At 39.7% G+C, this 20,838-nt stretch overlaps 1 pseudogene across 1 annotated transcript in view; it reads left to right on the forward strand.

Moving 5' to 3' along the window:
• The window catches only part of LOC308609788 (coiled-coil domain-containing protein 150-like), a 59,432-nt pseudogene that overhangs the window by 7,314 nt on the left and 31,280 nt on the right, over nucleotides 1–20,838 (forward strand). The window contains exons 6-9 of the transcript in view: nucleotides 912–1,038; nucleotides 12,993–13,062; nucleotides 13,153–13,314; nucleotides 14,038–14,124. The product of the transcript in view is annotated as a coiled-coil domain-containing protein 150-like (transcript). The remainder of the gene's footprint in view (nucleotides 1–911; nucleotides 1,039–12,992; nucleotides 13,063–13,152; nucleotides 13,315–14,037; nucleotides 14,125–20,838) is intronic.

Here is a 20,838-nt window from a genome sequence, read left to right on the forward strand (position 1 = left end):
GTATAGTCACAGTGGAATTAGGGAAGAGCCTCTGGAAGAGAAAGTTTGGCTAATTCACATAAACCAGTTAAACCCTTTTTCCCTACATTGAGCTAGTACTCCTAGCAGAGCCATGTGAAGGAAGCAGGCATAGTTGAGCAGAGCAGATATTAGCTGGCTGGGGTACGCTCCTTTTCAGCTCTTCCCTCATATAGTGTCAGTCTTCTTCTGTACATGAAGTTTTAAACCAAGTTGGAAGGGATACTTACATGTTTCTGCCAAACCTTTTCTATCAGAAGCTTATGTGTCCTTTAAAAGCATGATTTGGAAAAGTAGAAACAGAAGGATGGATGGGAATAACCCCTCCAGGAGTGGGATAATTCCATTTAAGCAGCTGCTAAACCATTCATTGTTTTCAACTTTTTCCCTGAGATTAGTGAGGTCAAACCCATCAAGTTCAGGTCAACCCACTAAAGTTTTTTTTTGTTAAACTTTATCTAGGCAAATAGGATTTAGATATTAATAACATCCCATGAAAATTTATACCCAAGGGAAATGCATTGTGCATGTGGATCTTTATTCCTTTCATGTAGTGGACATACTGGTATAGCAGACAAGTATAAGCTAAAGCAAAGAAGGTAGTTTTCATATTTGTAATCTGTACAAATTTTATATTCTGGTGAAATGTTGCTGGCTCAAGACTACACAGTATTGGTTAAAACAAGAGTATGTGTTTCACTCTTTTGGGTGGATCTCTTTATATTGAATAACTTTTTGTTTTTGAATGCTGTAGGTAAATGCTTATTTCTTCTTCTGTTAATGAGTTCCAGATCAGTGATTTTTACCTGGTGACTGATCTGCTTCTCATTGGTAAATGACGCCTACTAAGATGTTTTCTAAAGGTGATTTATCATGTCTCTTTTTCAAAACAGAGAACAGATGAGTGAAGAATCCAAAATAGAAGCAGAATTGCATGCTGAACGCATAGATGCTCTAAGGAAGCAGTTTCAAATTGAGAGAGAAACTGCAAGGAAAGCAGCACAACGGGAAGTGACTGAGGTATGGAGGCAAGTGACAAAAGTCTCCCTCTAGGTGAATGCCTTTGAAGAGGAGAACCAGCCACAGAATTTCCGAGAATGGCTACAGTTGTTCTTTGGTTCTTCTAATCCCCATTTTGCCAGGAGGCCAGATACATCACTATGCTGTTTGTAACTTAACACACAAAAAGTTTCTGATATACAGTTATCTGCCCAATGAAGGAATGCCTTGGTGACAGCCTTCCCATTGGAGAATAATAACTGAGTGGGAAGGAGGAGACTGCCATCTGCTAGGCAGATGGCCAATCACCTGTCTCCTCTATTCACTTAACTAGCATCCATCATGCACCTACCTGCTCCTAAGAGGCACAAGTAAAAACAGCAGAAGATGTGGTCCGTGCTAAATTACCCCTTATTTAATTGTCATCTCCACTCTTTACATGAGACAACTAGGAAGACATCAGAAGATGTTTCCTGGATAGCTAGAAGCTGTGTACAATTTTAAAGGAATTCAAAAGTAAGGGAAAGTTTGTTTTAGGCTGGTTGGGTGATCGAAGAAGAGGGGAAGCTTGACGAAATTCTACAGGGTTGAGACTGGCAGAGCTGACAGGGCTGTGACACTCTATGTAAGAGGATGAAGAAAGTTAGTTACAGGAATAAATAGGACATGTGAGCAAAGAAAAAGGATTTTCCTCTCTTGATCAGAACAGAGACTTTAGGAAATTTCTGAGAAAAGGGGGTTAGCTTAGATGAGACCAGCTGGTAGATGGCCTTGACTCCCAGAATGTTGGATGGAAAGTATTAGGTAAAAGGAGAGCACTGTAGGTTTCTGAGAAGGCTGTAAGCACAATGTTAGGTCGGTTAGTCTGTTAGCAGTGGAGAGTAGGTAAGAATAAAGAGAAACTGGAAACATGGAGGCTAAGGGGAACTAGAGCATTTACTCTGGGCTTCAGATGATTAGAGCCAAGCAAAGTGTTTCTGTTGAAAATAGAGAACAATCAAATCAAAAATCCATTTTAATTAATAGAAAAATCAGACACTAAATGTATCATAAGCACAGCGGAGGGAGTAATTAAAATAATTCCAAGACTTGGTTGGGGTGGCCAGTCTGTATTTTGCCAAATTTAGCATATTTAGCAATTGCACTTGACAGCGCACAGTCACAAAATCAGATTCAAGCGTTTATATGATGCTTTGTAAGTTGAAAAAGCACTGTATAAGTGTTAAAATATTATAGAAATAATTTCTGTGGGAAACAAAAATGGACACTGAAATTAAAAGTACCTTTATTCAGAGAGAGTTGTTCAGAATATTTAAAAATTAAATCCTTTTAACAGGGATCAGTAAAGAGGGTGAACTTGTGCAGGAGAGACCAAGGAACAGTATGAGTGTGATGTCTTGAGCAGTTAGTGGCAGGGGTGGGCTCAGGGTGCACTGTTTAAGACTCCCAGCGCTGCCTCTTATTAGCAATGTGTAAATTTACTATCTGTGCAGATGACTTCACTTCTGAGTCTCAGTTTCCTCAATCAAAATGGAAATCATCACAACTGCTTTCCAGGGTACTTTTGAGGGATAGTTTTTAGGGCTTACTCAGTTTTGACAAAGCTCTGATTGAGGAAATGGTGGAATATCTAACAGAAATTTAGTTGGGTGATAATAAAAGACTAACACTGTAGTGTGAGGTTAGGATCTGAGGGAATGAGCAAGAATAAAGAGAAAGGTAACAATTTTGACTTTTTACTTTGACAAGTTAAATACTTACAAGCCACAGAGAATACCACACTCCTATTGTCTCCTTCTCAGCTGCCGTGCCTTCTTCCTACAAATCCAGTGATACTCATTTAAGGGCATATGAGGAAAAGGGGGAACTCTGTAAAATGATTTCAGTACTGTTAAAAGATAAATTGAGGAATAATAAAATTAAGAGTTTATTTGAACAAAAATCAATTTGAGTCAGGCAGTATGCAATCGATTGCAATAGAAAGGCGCTCTGAGGAGTTGTATAAAATGAAAGACATTTATAGGCAGAGGGGAGCAGGAACAAGGAAGTTATACTAGGCAAAAAAGTAGATTAGTTACTACTAGCAGTGTTACTTCCTTTAAGGGATGGCAGGGGTCTTTCAGGCAGATTACTCACCTAATGCTGATCAGGCCTTTCCTGATTGACTGGTTTAAGAGTCCTTTTCTGGGAGAGACAAAACTGTAATTAAGTCTCAGTTTGGTGACATAAGGTTTAGCATAAGTGACTTCCTTGTGGGCCTGTTGTCTTGTTTTGAATAGTAATCACTATGTTATTTTTCCAGTAGACAAGTTTATTTAAATTTCTAAGCAAAAAGCAATATTCATAAGAAGTATAAACTACTATGTAAATAAGCTACAAGGATATATTGTACAGCACAGGGAATATAGCCAGTATTTTATAATAACTGGAGTATAATCAATAAAAATTTTTAATCACTATGTCCTACACATAAAACTAATATAATATCATAAATCAACTATACCTCAATAGACAAAAAAGGAATATTGTAAAAATACATGCAAGGATAGTCAATAACTGACAGGTGTATTTACATAAACTCCATATAATTTATTTTCACATCTCCATACATGAGGTCAAAAGTGACAGAAAGAGACGAGCTTAAGCTTTTAAAAAAAAAAAAACCTTTAAAGCACAGCAATGAGCACTGAGCAATTAGTGTGTGCCAGGCTCCATATTCCTTCTCTGCCTCCTCTTGTTTAACAGTTACATGAGTCCTATGAAGTAGGCTATTCTCATACTTTTCCAATAATGAACCTGAAGCTTAGGGAAGTTAATTAGCTGAAATTACTTGACTAGTGTGTGGTGAAGCTGAGATTTTAACTTCTGTCTGATTCCAAAGCCATGCTCTTAGAAAGCAAATGACGCACATACATGTACATTATCTGTTTTAAGAAAAATTGTGTTCTTTAGTGTTAAAAATTATGAAAATCACTGAGAGTGTTTCTCCACAAATCTACTTCTTATTATTGCCTCACTTACCCTCCTTTTTAAAATATCTATTTATTTGGCTGTGCAGGTCTTAGTTGCAGCACACAGGATCTTTAGTTGTGGCACACAGGATCTAGTTCCCTGACCAGGGATCAAACCCGGCCCCCATGCATTGGGAGCACAGAGTCTTAGCCACTGGACCACCAGGGAAGTCCCATCACTTAACCTCCTTCTTAAAAGAAAGGTCCAAAGAGAACAAAATATAGGGACACAGCTAAACATAAGCTTCTCTTACTGAATGGAAGGTTAAAATGTTCTAATTGTCCCTTTGTATCCCACAGCTGAAGAAAGCCCTTGATGAAAGCAACTTCAGAGAAGTGGAAGTATCCCGGACCAACCGGGAGCTGCGGCAGACACTTACAGAGTTGGAAAAGGTACTGAACAGCATCAAGGAGAAAATAAAGGATCAAAAGGCCCAAATTAAGTTCCACTTATCAGCTAAGGCGAATAAGGCTCAGAACATAGAGAGGAGGAAGGTTGTATGAGAAACCCTAACTCTCCTCTCCTCCTTAGTATCTGATGAGGATCCAGGCAGGCAGTGGTGTCTGGTGAAGATGGTTTCAGAGCCCCACCACCACCATGTGTTCTCTGGGAATTAGAGCTACACCTGGGAAGTGGGCAGATTGCCCGGGGTGAGGTGGGGGGAGACTCTGTCCCGCAGAGATACTGCTGCATCATTGTTTGGTTTCTCATTAGCTGCCAGTGTCACATTCTGGCTCCCCAGCTGTCTCTTCCACAGTGATTGTACAAGACTTAGCTCTTTCGGGTTCAGGGGGCTGGATGGGAAGGAGAGCCCAGCAGAAACTGGTAACTGTGGATCTCATGTGGGATTCTTTCTGTCAGCCTATAGGCAAAAAGAGCAAGCCAGTTTCTCCACTGATCATCTTTCTATGTTATTTCCACATTTACTTTCAGCAAATAGAAACAGAATTGAGCCAAATGGAGTTCAATAAGGATCAGTATCAGAAAAAAAGTTATGAACAGGTAGATTATTTCCACACACAGTTTACCATTCACAGGAAATCCCAAACTTGGACAGGTTCACCAACCGTCTCCCTCTTTGTGCCCTACCAGTCACTGAGTATCCAGAAATGTGTATCTGAAATGACTAACCTACAGCAGGAGATGCAGCTGTTGGCCAAGAGCCAACATGATCTGTCAGCTCAGAAGAAACAGCAAGAGCTGCAGCTCGAGGCAGAGCAGAAGAGGAGGTGGGAGCTGGAGCATCGGTGCCAGGTAAAAGGATTCCTAAGATTCATCTCAGAGATTACCAGCAAAGGCCATGTGCAAAACCCAGCATGAGGGCACCTGGCTTTTCTAGGCTCTATAGAAGAAGACAAACTTACAAGTCGTTCATCTTAGCTAAGTCCTTAGAATCATATCTAGGAATGAAGCCTGGAGCTTTGACTATGGCACCTCGTCTTCATGTTCAACTTAATAAAAATGATACTCATTTTAAAGAACGGCTAAAGCTCACATATGCAAAGTACTAGTTACTAAGTAACACTTGTGAACTTCATAATCTTTCAGGAACTTTACAGCCCTTGGTTCTTCCCCGTAGCTCGGATACATCTGTTGCCATTACAGGACTTTTATCTACTCCCAACCTATTGAAAAGCACATTTTATTAAGGAAAAGTGACTTCAAGAGACCATCAAACTCTTGCCTTCCAACAGAGATTGTCTGCTATGAAAAGTATTCTCCATTTCTGGAAAGAGAGGTTAATCATCTTTTCTCAGGAGAATCTGTAAATCAAAATCTATAATCATATACACAAATGTATACTGTAGGTTCAACTGAAAATAATAGTTTTTATCCTATAGTCTGGTAGCACCTGGAGTTAGAAAGTACCCCATCATATTTTCATAATTTGCTTGCTCATTTATTACAATATTGAAGCTTTTTCTTCCATATATAGTACATTGGGAGATTTTCAAAAATCTCTGTATCACGTTTTCAGGAATTGGAAGAAACAGTTAGACACCTGAAGAAATGTAAAGAGGCAACGGATGATAAACTGAAAGAAGCTAGTGTGGAATCAGAACAGGTAAGGCAGACCCACGGACATGAAGACTTAGACAAGCTTCCTCAGACACGATGACCCTGAAACACAAGTCCGTGTAATATCCTTCAGTAACACAGTTGTCAGGAGTGCAAAAGGCAAGAACCAATACCTTAGTATACCCTCCGTTATAAAGAATAGTTTTAGATTAAGATTCTGTGTCTTGCTGAGACATCATAGAATGCTAAAAGATTGATTGATATTGACTAATATTAACTTGGTCGTCCAAGCCCCTGAAATTCCAGAAATCCCTGGAATTGGGATTGACATATCTACACTAATATGTATAAAATAGATAACCAATAAGAACGTGCTGTATAATAAATAAATAAAATTCAATAAAGAAGAGATTCTTAAGCTAACGTTATCACAGTGACATTGCTGCCAGTTTATCCCTTTTGTAGTCATTAAGTTACATGATAATATGACTGTCAGAATGGTATATTAAAAGGAATATGGGGGGGCGTGGTGAAGACGGTGCACTAGGAGGACGGGGAATTCGCGTCTCCTTACAACGAGGGCACCTGGGGGACCACGGACAACTAAGGGGATGGGAGGAACCCCCAGAGACCAGGTAGGACCTTGGGTGTTGGGGGGAGTGAAGGGGGAGGAGAGCTGCCGTCTCTTCTCCCTACAAATCCAGTGGTACTCATTTAAGGGCATATGAGGAAGAGGGGGAACTCTGTAAAATGATTTCATTACTGTTAAAAGATAAATTGAGGAATAATAAAATTAAGACCTTATTTGAACAAAAATCAATCTGAATCAGGCAGTATGCAATCGATTACAATAGAAAGGCGCTCCGAGGAGTTGTATAAAATGAAAGACTTTTATAGGCAGAGGGGAGCAGGAACAAGTAAGTTATATTAGGCAAAAAAGTAGATTAGTTACTAGTAGCAGAGTTACTTCCTTTAAGGGATGGCAGGGGTCTGTCAGGCAGATTACTCACCTAATGCTGATCAGGCCATTCCTGATTGACTGGTTTAAGAGTCCTTTTCTGGGAGTGCCAAAACTGTAATTAAGTCTCAGTTTGGTGACATGAGGTTTAGCATAAGTGACTTCATTGGGGGCCTGTTGTCTTGTTTTCAATAGTAATCACTATGTTATTTTTCCAGTAGACAAGTTTATTAAAATTTCTAAACAAAAAGCAATATTCATAAGAAGTATAAACTTCTATGTAAATAAGCTACAAGGATATATTGTACAGCACAGGGAATATAGCCAGTATTTTATAATAACTGGAGTATAATCTATAAAAATTTTTAATCACTGTCCTACACCTAAAACTAATATAATATCATAAATTAACTATACCTCAATAGACAAAATAAATATTATAAAAATATATGCAAGGATAGTCAATAACTGACAGGTGTATTTACATAAACTCCATATAATTTATTTTCACTTCTCCATATATGAGGTCACGAGGTTACGTTTTTTTTTAAAAAAAAAAAAAAACCTTTAAAGCACAGCAATGAGCACTGAGCAATTAGTGTGTGCCAGGCTCTATATTCCTTCTCTGCCTCCTCTTGTTTAACTGTTACATGAATCCTATGAAGTAGGCTATTCTCATACTTTTCCAATAATGAACCTGAAGCTTAGGGAAGTTAATTAGCTGAAATTACTTGACTAGTGTGTGGTGAAGCTGAGATTTTAACTTCTATCTGATTCCAAAGCCATGCTCTTAGAAAGCAAATGACGCACATACATTTACATTATCTGTTCTAAGAAAAATTGTGTTCTTTAGTGTTAAAAATTATGAAAATCACTGAGAGTGTTTCTCCACAAATCTACTTCTTATTATTGCCTCACTTACCCTCCTTTTTAAAATATCTATTTATTTGGCTGTGCAGGTCTTAGTTGCAGCACACGGGATCTTTAGTTGTGGCACACAGGATCTAGTTCCCTGACCAGGGATCAAACCCGGCCCCCATGCATTGGGAGCACAGAGTCTTAGCCACTGGACCACCAGGGAAGTCCCATCACTTAACCTCCTTTTAAAAAGAAAGGTCCAAAGAGAACAAAATATAGGGACACAGCTAAACATAAACTTCTCTTACTGAATGGAAGGTTAAAATGTTCTAATTTTCCCTTTGTATCCCACAGCTAAAGAAAGCCCTTGATGAAAGCAACTTCAGAGAAGTGGAAGTATCCCGGACCAACCGGGAGCTGCGGCAGTCACTTACAGAGATGGAAAATATAATGAACAGCATCAAGGAGAAAATAAAGGATCAAAAGGCCCAAATTAAGTTCCTCTTATCAGCTAAGGCGAATAATGCACAGAACATAGAGACGAAGAAGGTTGTATGAGAAACCCTAACTCTCCTCTCCTCCTTAGTATCTGATGAGGATCCAGGCAGGGAGTGGTGTCTGGTGAAGATGGTTTCAGAGCCCCACCACCACCATGTGTTCTCTGGGAATTAGAGCTACACCTGGGAAGTGGGCAGATTGCCCGGGGTGAGGTGGGGGGAGACTCTTTGTCCCGCAGAGATACTGCTGCATCATTGTTTGGTTTCTCATTAGCTGCCAGTGTCACATTCTGGCTCCCCAGATGTCTCTTCCACAGTGATTGTACAAGACTTAGCTCTTTCGGGTTCAGGGGGCTGGATGGGAAGGAGAGCCCAGCAGAAACTGGTAACTGTGGATCACATGTGGGATTCTTTCTGTCAGCCTATAGGCAAAAAGAGCAAGCCAGTTTCTCCACTGATCATCTTTCTATGTTATTTCCACATTTACTTTCAGCAAATAGAAACAGAATTGAGCCAAATGGAGTTAAATAAGGATCAGTATCAGAAAAAAAGTTATGAACAGGTAGATTATTTCCACACACAGTTTACCATTCACAGGAAATCCCAAACTTGGACAGGTTCACCAACCGTCTCCCTCTTTGTGCCCTACCAGTCACTGAGTATCCAGAAATGTGTATCTGAAATGACTAACCTACAGCAGGAGATGCAGCCATTTGCCAAGATCCAACATGATCTGTCAGCTCAGAAGAAACAGCAAGAGCTGCAGCTCGAGGCAGAGCAGAAGAGGAGGTGGGAGCTGGAGCATCGGTGCCAGGTAAAAGGATTCCAAAGATTCATCTCAGAGATTACCAGCAAAGGCCATGTGCAAAACCCAGCATGAGGGCACCTGGCTTTTCTAGGCTCTATAGAAGAAGACAAACTTACAAGTCATTCATCTTAGCTAAGTCCTTAGAATCATATCTAGGAATGAAGCCTGGAGCTTTGACAATGACACCTCATCTTCATGTTAAACTTAATAAAAATGATACTCATTTTTGAAGAATGGCTAAAGCTCACATATGCAAAGAACTAGTTACTAAGTAAGACTTGTGAACTTCATAGTCTTTCAGGAACTTTACACCACTTGGTTCTTCCCCATAGCTCAGATACATCTGTTGCCATTACAGGAATTTTATCTACTCCCAACCTAATGAAAGCACATTTAATTAAGGAAAAGGGACTTCAAGAGACCATCAAACTCTTGCCTTCCAACAGAGATTGTCTGCTATGAAAAGTATTCTCCATTTCTGGAAAGAGATGTTAATCATCTTTTCTCAGGAGAATCTGTAAATCAAAATCTATAATCATATACACAAATGTATACTGTAGGTTCAACTGAAAATAATAGTTTTTATCCTATAGTCTGGTAGCACCTGGAGTTAGAAAGTACCCCATCATACTTTCATAATTTGGTTCCTCATTTATTACAATATTGAAGCTTTTTCTTCCATATATAGTACATTGGGAGTTTGTCAAAAATCTCTGTATCACGTTTTCAGGAATTGGAAGAAACAGTTAGACACCTGAAGAAATGTAAAGAGGCAACAGAGGATAAACTGAAAGAAGCTAGTGTGGAATCAGAACAGGTAAGGCAGACCCACGGACATGAAGACTTAGACAAGCTTCCTCAGACACGATGACCCTGAAACACAAGTCCGTGTAATATCCTCCAGTAACACAGTTGTCAGGAGTGCAAAAGGCAAGAACCAATCCCTTAGTATAGCCTCCGTTATAAAGAATAGTTTTAGATTAAGATTCTGTGTCTTGATGAGACATCATAGAATGCTAATAGATTATTCACATTGACTAATATTAACTTGGTCGTCCAAGTCCCTGAAATTCCAGAAAACCCTGGAATTGGGATTGACATATCTACACTAATATGTATAAAATAGATAACCAATAAGAATGTGCTGTATAATAAATAAATAAAATTCAAAAAAGAAGAGATTCTTTTTTTTTTCTTTTTTTTGTGGTATGCGGGCCTCTCACTGTTGTGGCCTCTCCCGTTGCGGAGCACAGGCTCCGGATGCGCAGGCCCAGCGGCCATGGCTCACGGGCCCAGCCGCTCCGCGGCATATGGGATCCTCCCAGACCGGGGCACGAACCCGTATCCCCTGCATCTGCAGGCGGACTCTCAACCACTGCGCCACCAGGGAGGCCCAAAGAAGAGATTCTTAAGCTAAAGGTATCACAGTGAAATTGCTGCCAGTTTATCCCCTTTATAGCCTTTAAGTTACATGATAATATGACTGTCAGAATGGTATATTAAAAGGAATGGGGGGGGCGTGGTGAATACGGTGCACTAGGAGGATGCGGAATTCGCGTGTGCTGACAACGAGGGCACCTGGGGGACCACGGACACTAAAGGTGACAGGAGGAACCCCCAGAGACCAGGTAGGACACGGGGCATGGGGGAGTGTGAAGGGGGAGGAGAGCTGCCGTCTCTTCTCCCTACAAATCCAGTGGTACTCATTTAAGGGCATATGAGGAAGAGGGGGAACTCTGTAAAATGATTTCAGTACTGTTAAAAGATAAATTGAGGAATAATAAAATTAAGAGCTTATTTGAACAAAAATCAATTTGAGTCAGGCAGTATGCAATCGATTGCAATAGAAAGGCGCTCTGAGGAGTTGTATAAAATGAAAAACTTTTGTAGGCAGAGGGGAGCAGGAACAAGGAAGTTATACTAGGCAAAAAAGTAGATTAGTTACTTGTAGCAGAGTTACTTCCTTTAAGGGACGGCAGGGGTCTGTCAGGCAGATTACTCACCTAATGCTGATCAGGCCATTTCTGATTGACTGGATTAAGAGTCCTTTTCTGGGAGAGACAAAACTGTAATTAAGTCTCAGTTTGGTGACATAAGGTTTAGCATAAGTGACTTCATTGTGGGCCTGTTTTCTTGTTTTCAATAGTAATCACTATGTTATTTTTCCACTAGACAAGTTTATTAAAATTTCCAAACATAAAGGAATATTCATAAGAATTATAAACTACTATGTAAATAAGCTACAAGGATATATTGTACAGCACAGGGAATATCGCCAGTATTTTATAATAACTGGAGTATAATCTATAAAAATTTTTAATCACTATGTCATACACCTAAATCTAATATAATATCATAAATCAACTATACCTCAAGAGAAAAAAAAAGCAAGATTATAAAAATACATTCAAGGATAGTCAATAACTGACAGGTGTATTTACATAAACTCGATATAATTTATTTTCATTTCTCCATACATGAGGTCACAAGTGACAGAAAGAGACGAGCTTAAGCTTTAAAAAAAAAAAAAAAAAAACCTTTAAAGCACAGCAATGAGCACTGAGCAATTAGTGTGTGCCAGGCTCTATATTCCTTCTCTGCCTCCTCTTGTTTAACTGTTACATGAATCCTATGAAGTAGGCTATTCTCACACTTTTCCAATGATGAATCTTTAGCTTAGAGAAGTTAATTATCTGAAATTACTTGACTAGTGTGTGGTGAAGCTGAGATTTTAACTTCTGTCTGATTCCAAAGCCATGCTCTTAGAAAGCAAATGACGCACATACATTTACATTATCTGTTCTAAGAAAAATTGTGTTCTTTAGTTTTAAAATTATGAAAATCACTGAGAGTGTTTCTCCACAAATCTACTTCTTAATATTGCCTCACTTACCCTCCTTTTTAAAATATCTATTTATTTGGCTGTGCCAGGTCTTAGTTGCAGCACACAGGATCTTTAGTTGTGGCACACAGGATCTAGTTCCCTGACCAGGGATCAAACCCGGCCCCCATGCATTGGGAGCACAGAGTCTTAGCCACTGGACCACCAGGGAAGTCCCATCACTTAACCTCCTTTTTAAAAGAAAGGTCCAAAGAGAACAAAATATAGGGACACAGCTAAACATAAGCTTCTCTTACTGAATGGAAGGTTAAAATGTTCTAATTTAACCTTTGTATTCCACAGCTGAAGAAAGCCCTTGATGAAAGCAACTTCAGAGAAGTGGAAGTATCCCGGACTAACCAGGAGCTGCGGCAGAATCTCACAGAGTTGGAAAAGGTACTGAATGGTAGCAAGGAGAAAATAAAGGATCAAAAGGCCCAAATTAAGTTCCTCTTATCAGCTAAGGCGAATAATGCTCAGAACATAGAGAGGAGGAAGGTTGTATGAGAAACCCTAACTCTCCTCTCCTCCTTAGTATCTGAAGAGGATCCAGGCAGGGGGGAGTGGTGTCTGGTGAAGATGGTTTCAGAGCCCCACCACCACCATGTGTTCTCTGGGAATTACAGCTACACCTGGGAAGTGGGCAGGGTGCCTTGTGTGAGGTGCGGGGAGACTCTTTGTCCCGCAGAGATACTGCTGCATCAGTGTTTGGTTTCTCATTAGCTGCCAGTGTCACATTCTGGCTCCCCAGCTGTCTCTTCCACAGTGATTGTACACGACTTTGCTCTTTCGGGTTCAGGGGGCTGGATGGGTAGGAGAGCCCAGCAGGAACTGGTAACAGTGGATCTCATGTGGGATTCTTTCTGTCAGCCTATAGGCAAAAAGAGCAAGCCAGTTTTTCCACTGATCATCTTTCTATGTAATTTCCACATTTACATTCAGCAAATAGAAACAGAATTGAGCCAAATGGAGCTAATTAAGGATCAGTATCAGAAAAAAAGGCGATGAACGGGTAGATGATTTCCACACACAGTTTACCATTCACATGAAATCCAAAACTTGGACAGGTTCACCAACCGTCTCCCTCTTTGTGCCCTACCAGTCACTGAGTATCCAGAAATGTGTATCTGAAATGACTAACCTACAGCAGGAGATGCAGCTGTTGGCCAAGAGCAAACATGATCTGTCAGCTCAGAATAAACAGCAAGAGCTGCAACTCGAGGCAGAGCAGAAGAGGAGGTGGGAGCTGGAGCATCACTGCCAGGTAAAAGGGTTCCTAAGATTCATCTCAGAGATTACCAGCAAAGGCCATGTGCAAAACCCAGCATGAGGGCACCTGGCTTTTCTAGGCTCTATAGAAGAAGACAAACTTACAAGTCGTTCATCTTAGCTAAGTCCTTAGAATCATATCTAGGAATGAAGCCTGGAGCTTTGACTATGGCACCTCGTCTTCATGTTCAACTTAATAAAAATGATACTCATTTTAAAGAACGGCTAAAGCTCACATATGCAAAGTACTAGCTACTAAGTAAGACTTGTGAACTTCATAGACTTTCAGGAACTTTACACCCCTTAGTTCTTCCCCGTAGCTCAGATACATCTGTTGCCATTACAGGACTTTTATCTACTCCCAACCTAATGAAAAACACATTTTATTACTAAAAAGGGATTTCAAGAGACCATCAAACTCTGCCTTCCAACAGAGATTGTCTGCTATGAAAAGTATTCTCCATTTCTGGAAAGAGATGTTAATCATCTTTTCTCAGGAGAATCTGTAAATCAAAATATATAATCATATACACAAATGTATACTGTAGGTTCAACTGAAAATAATAGTTTTTATCCTATAGTCTGGTAGCACCTGGAGTTAGAAAGTACCCCATCATACTTTCATAATTTGGTTCCTCATTTATTACAATATTGAAGCTTTTTCTTCCATATATAGTACATTGGGAGTTTGTCAAAAATCTCTGTATCACGTTTTCAGGAATTGGAAGAAACAGTTAGACACCTGAAGAAATGTAAAGAGGCAACAGAGGATAAACTGAAAGAAGCTAGTGTGGAATCAGAACAGGTAAGGCAGACCCACGGACATGAAGACTTAGACAAGCTTCCTCAGACACGATGACCCTGAAACACAAGTCCGTGTAATATCCTCCAGTAACACAGTTGTCAGGAGTGCAAAAGGCAAGAACCAATCCCTTAGTATAGCCTCCGTTATAAAGAATAGTTTTAGATTAAGATTCTGTGTCTTGATGAGACATCATAGAATGCTAATAGATTATTCACATTGACTAATATTAACTTGGTCGTCCAAGCCCCTGAAATTCCAGAAATCCCTGGAATTGGGATTGACATATCTACACTAATATGTATAAAATAGATAACCAATAAGAACCTGCTGTATAATAAATAAATAAAATACAAAAAAGAAGAGATTCTTAGGCTAAAGTTATCACAGTGACATTGCTGCCAGTTTATCCCTTTTGTAGTCATTAATTTACATGATAATATGACTGTCAGAATGGTATATTAAAAGGAATATGGGGGGGCGGGGTGAAGACGGTGCACTAACAGGACGCAGAATACGCGTCTCCTCACAACGAGGGCACCTGGGGGACCACGGTAACCTAAGGGGATGGGAGGAACCCCCAGAGACCAGGTAGGACCTGGGGCGTGGGGGGGCGTAAAGGGGGAGGAGAGCTGCCGTCTCTTCTTCCTACAAATCCAGTGGTACTCATTTAAGGGCATATGAGGAAGAGGGGGAACTCTGTAAAATGATTTCACTGCTGTTAAAAGATAAATTGAGGAATAATAAAATTAAGAGTTTATTTGAACAAAAATCAATCTGAATCAGGCAGTATGCAATCTATTGCAATAGAAAGGAGCTCTGAGGAGTTGTATAAAATGAAAGACTTTTATAGGCAGAGGGGAGCCGGAACAAGGAATTTATACTAGGCAAAAAAGTAGATTAGTTACTAGTAGCAGAGTTACTTCCTTTAAGGGACGGCAGGGGTCTGTCAGGCAGATTACTCACCTAATGCTGATCAGGCCATTCCTGATTGACTGGTTTAAGAGTCCTTTTCTGGGAGAGCCAAAACTGTAATTAAGTATCAGTTTGGTGACATGAGGTTTAGCATAAGTGACTTCATTGTGGGCCTGTTGTCTTGTTTTGAATAGTAATCACTATGTTATTTTTCCAGTAGACAAGTTTATTAAAATTTCTAAACAAAAAGCAATATTCATAAGAAGTATAAACTACTATGTAAATAAGCTACAAGGATATATTGTACAGCACTGGGAATATAGCCAGTATTTTATAATAACTGGAGTATAATCTATAAAAATTTTTAATCACTATGTACTACACCTAATACTAATATAATATCATAAATTAACTATACCTCAATAGACAAAATAAATATTATAAAAATATATGCAACGGTAGTCAATAACTGACAGGTATATTTACATAAACTCCATATAATTTATTTTCACTTATCCATATATGAGGTCACGAGGTTAAGTTTTTTTTAAAAAAAAAAAAAACCTTTAAAGCACAGCAATGAGCACTGAGCAATTAGTGTGTGCCAGGCTCTATATTCCTTCTCTGCCTCCTCTTGTTTAACTGTTACATGAATCCTATGAAGTAGGCTGTTCTCATACTTTTCCAATGATGAACCTGAAGCTTAGGGAAGTTAATTATCTGAAATTACTTGACTAGTGTGTGGTGAAGCTGAGATTTTAACTTCTGTCTGATTCCAAAGCCATGCTCTTAGAAAGCAAATGACGCACATACATTTGCATTATCTGTTCTAAGAAAAATTGTGTTCTTTAGTGTTAAAAATTATGAAAATCACTGTGAGTGTTTCTCCACAAATCTACTTCTTAATATTGCCTCACTTAAACTCCTTTTTAAAATATCTATTTATTTGGCTGTGCCAGGTCTTAGTTGCAGCACACAGGATCTTTAGTTGTGGCACACAGGATCTAGTTCCCTGACCAGGGATCAAACCCGGCCCCCATGCATTGGGAGCACAGAGTCTTAGCCACTGGACCACCAGGGAAGTCCCATCACTTAACCTCCTTTTACAAAGAAAGGTCCAAAGAGAAGAAAATATAGGGATACAGCTAAACATAAGCTTCTCTTACTGAGTGGAAGGTTAAAATGTTCTAATTTTCCCTTTGTATCCCACAGCTGAAGAAAGCCCTTGATGAAAGCAGCTTCAGGGAAGTGGAAGTATCCCAGACCAACCGGGAGCTGCGGCAGACACTCACAGAGATGGAAAATATAATGAACAGCATCAAGGAGAAAATAAAGGATCAAAAGGCGCAAATTACATTCCTCTTATCAGCTAAGGCGAATAATGCTCAGAACATAGAGAGAAAGAAGGTTGTATGAGAAACCCTAACTCTCCTCTCCTCCTTAGTATCTGATAAGGATCCAGGGAGGGAGTGGTGTCTGGGGAAGATGTTTTCAGAGCCCCACCACCATCATGTGTTCTCTTGGAATTAGAGCTACACCTGGGAAGTGGGCAGATTGCCTGGGGGGAGGGGGGGAGACACTTTTTCCCACAGAGATACTGCTGCATCAGTGTTTGGTTTCTCATTAGCTGCCAGTGTCACATTCTGGCTCCCCAGCTGTCTCTTCCACAGTGACTGTACATGACTTTGCTCTTGCCTTCCAACAGAGATTGTCTGCTATGAAAAGTATTCTCCAGTTCTGGAAAGAGATGTTAATCATCTTTTCTCAGGAGAATCTGTATATCAAAATCCATAATCATATACACAAATGTATACTGTAGGTTCAACTGAAAATAATAGTTTTTATCCTATAGTCTGGTAGCATCTGGAGTTAGAAAGTACCCCATCATACTTTCATAATTTGATTGCTCATTTATTACAATATTGAAGCCTTTTCTTCCATATATAGTACATTGGGAGTTTTTCAAAAATCTCTCTATCACGTTTTCAGGAATTGGAAGAAACAGTTAGACACCTGAAGAAATGTAAAGAGGCAACAGAGGATAAACTGAAAGAAGCTAGTGTGGAATCAGAACAGGTAAGGCAGACCCACGGACATGAAGACTTAGACAAGCTTCCTCAGACACGATGACCCTGAAACACAAGACCGTGTAATATCCTTCAGTAACACAGTTGTCAGGAGTGCAAAAGGCAAGAACCAATACCTTAGTATAGCGTCCGTTATAAAGAATAGTTTTAGATTAAGATTCTGTGTCTTGATGAGACATCATAGAATACTAAAAGATTGATTGACATTGACTAATATTAACTTGGTCGTCCAAGCCCTGAAATTCCAGAAATCCCTGGAATTGGGATTGACATATCTACACTAATATGTATAAAATAGATAACCAATAGAAACGTGCTGTATAATAAATAAATAAAATTCAAAAAAGAAGAGATTCTTAAGCTAAAGGTATCACAGTGACATTGCTGGCAGTTTATCCCTTTTGTAGTCATTAAGTTACATGATAATATGACTGTCAGAATGGTATATTAAAAGGAATATGGGGGGGCGGGGTGTAGACGGTGCACTAGGAGGAAGCAGAATACGCGTCTCCTCACAACGAGGGCACCTGGGGGACCACGGTCACCTAAGGGGATGGGAGGAACCCCCAGAGACCAGGTAGGACCTGGGGCGTGGGGGGGAATAAGCGGGGAGGAGAGCTGCCGTCTCTTCTTCCTACAAATCCAGTGGTACTCATTTAAGGGCATATGAGGAAGAGGGGGAACTCTGTAAAATGATGTCAGTACTGTTAAAAGATAAATTGAGGAATAATAAAATTAAGAGATTATTTGAACAAAAATCAATTTGAATCAGGCAGTATGCAATCGATTGCAGTAGAACGGCGCTCTGAGGGGTTGTATAAAATGAAAGACTTTTATAGGCAGAGGGGAGCAGGAACAAGGAAGTTATACTAGGCAAAAAAGTAGATTAGTTACTAGTAGCAGAGTTACTTCCTTTAAGGGATGGCAGGGGTCTGTCAGGCAGATTACTCACCTAATGCTGATCAGGCCATTCCTGATTGACTGGTTTAAAAGTCCTTTTCTGGGAGAGCCAAAACTGTAATTAAGTCTCAGTTTGGTGACATAAGGTTTAGCATAAGTGACTTCATTGTGGGCCTGTTGTCTTGTTTTGAATAGTAATCACTATGTTATTTTTCCAGTAGACAAGTTTATTAAAATTTCTAAACATAAAGCAATATTCATAAGAAGTATAAACTACTATGTAAATAAGCTACAAGGATATATTGTACAGCACAGGGAATATAGCCAGTATTTTATAATAACTGGAGTATAATCTATAAAAATTTTTAATCACTATGTCATACACCTAAATCTAATATAATGTCATAAATGAACAATACCTCAAGAGAAAAAAAAGCAAGATTATAAAAATATATGCAAGGTTAGGCAATAACTGACAGGTGTATTTACATAAACTCCATATAATTTATATTCACTTCTCCATATGTGAGGTAACAAGTGACAGAAAGAGACGAGCTTAAGCTTTAAAAAAAAAAAAAAACCTTTAAAGCACAGCAATGAGCACTGAGCAATTAGTAATTGCCAGGCACTATATTCCTTCTCTGCCTCCTCTTGTTTTACTGTTACATGAATCCTATGAAGTAGGCTATTCTCATACTTTTCCCATGATGAATCTTCAGCTTAGGGAAGTTAATTATCTGAAATTACTTGACTAGTGTGTGGTGAAGCTGAGATTTTAACTTCTGTCTGATTCCAAAGCCATGCTCTTAGAAAGCAAATGACGAACATACATTTATATAATCTGTTCTAAGAAAAATTGTTTTCTTTAGTGTTAAAAATTATGAAAATCACTGAGAGTGTTTCTCCACAAATCTACTTATTATTGCCTCACTTACCCTCCTTTTTAAAATATCTATTTATTTGGCTGTGCCAGGTCTTAGTTGCAGCACACAGGATCTTTAGTTGTGGCACACAGGATCTAGTTCCCTGACCAGGGATCAAACCCGGCCCCCATGAATTGGGAGCACAGAGTCTTAGCCACTGGACCACCAGGGAAGTCCCATCACTTAACCTCCTTTTTAAAAGAAAGGTCCAAAGAGAACAAAATATAGGGACACAGCTAAACATAAGCTTCTCTTACTGAATGGAAGGTTAAAATGTTCTAATTGTCCCTTTGTATCCCACAGCTGAAGAAAGCCCTTGATGAAAGCAACTTCAGAGAAGTGGAAGTATCCCGGACCAACCGGGAGCTGCGGCAGAAACTCACAGAGTTGGAAAAGGTACAGAACAGCAGCAAGGAGAAAATAAAGGATCAAAAGGCCCAAATTAAGTTCCACTTATCAGCTAAGGCGAATAATGCTCAGAACATAGAGAGGAGGAAGGTTGTATGAGAAACCCTAACTCTCCTCTCCTCCCTAGTATCTGATGAGGATCCAGGCAGGCAGTGGTGTCTGGGGAAGATGGTTTCAGAGCCCCACCACCAACATGTGTTCTCTTGGAATTACAGTTACACCTGGGAAGTGGGCAGATTGCCTGGGGGGAGGTGGGTGGGAGACTGTTTGTCCCGCAGAGATACTGCTGCATCAGTGTTTGGTTTCTCATTAGCTGCCAGTGTCACATTCTGGCTCCCCAGCTGTCTCTTCCACAGTGATTGTACAAGACGTTGCTCTTGCCTTCCAACCGAGATTGTCTGCTATGAAAAGTATTCTCCAGTTCTGGAAAGAGATGTTAATCATCTTTTCTCAGGAGAATCTGTAAATCAAAATCTATAATCATATACACAAATGTATACTGTAGCTTCAAATGAAAATAATAGTTTTTATACTATACTCTGGTAGCACCTGGAGTTAGAAAGTACCCCATCATACTTTCATAATTTGGTTCCTCATTTATTACAATATTGAAGCTTTTTCTTCCATATATAGTACGTTGAGTGTTTGTCAAAGATCTCTGTATCACGTTTTCAGGAATTGGAAGAAACAGTTAGACACCTGAAGAAATGTAAAGAGGCAACAGAGGATAAACTGAAAGAAGCTAGTGTGGAATCAGAACAGGTAAGGCAGACCCATGGACATGAAGCCTTAGACAAGCTTCCTCAGACACGATGACACTGAAACACAAGTCTGTGTAATATCCTTCAGTAACACAGTTTTCAGGAGTGCAAAAGGCAAGAACCAATACCTTAGTATAGCCTCTGTTATAAAGAATAGTTTTAGATTAAGATTCTGTGTCTTGATGAGACATCATCAATGTGATAATATTGATTGACATTGACTAATATTAACTTGGTCGTCCAAGCCCCTGATATTCCAGAAATCCCTGGAATTGGGATTGACATATCTACACTAATATGTATAAAATAGATAACCAATAAGAACGTGCTGTATAATAAATAAATAAAATTCATAAAAGAGGAGATTCTTAGGCTAAAGGTATCACAGTGACATTGCTGCCAGTTTATCCCTTTTGTAGCCATTAAGTTACATGATAATATGACTGTCAGAATGGTATATTAAAAGGAATATGGGGGGGCAAGGTGAAGACGGTGCACTAGGAGGATGCGGAATTCGCGTCTCCTCACAACGAGGGCACCTGGGGAACCACGGTCACCTAAGGGGATGGGAGGAACCCCCAGAGACCGGGTAGGACCTGGGACGTGGGGGGGAGTGAAGGGGGAGGAGAGCTGCCGTCTCTTCTCCCTACAAATCCAGTGGTACTCATTTAAGGGCATATGAAGAAGAGGGGGAACTCTGTAAAATGATTTCAGTACTGTTAA

Source organism: Mesoplodon bidens, assembly GCF_964165515.1.
Source record: "Mesoplodon bidens genome assembly, contig: HAP1_SCAFFOLD_56, whole genome shotgun sequence".
Classification (NCBI taxonomy): domain Eukaryota; kingdom Metazoa; phylum Chordata; class Mammalia; order Artiodactyla; family Ziphiidae; genus Mesoplodon; species Mesoplodon bidens.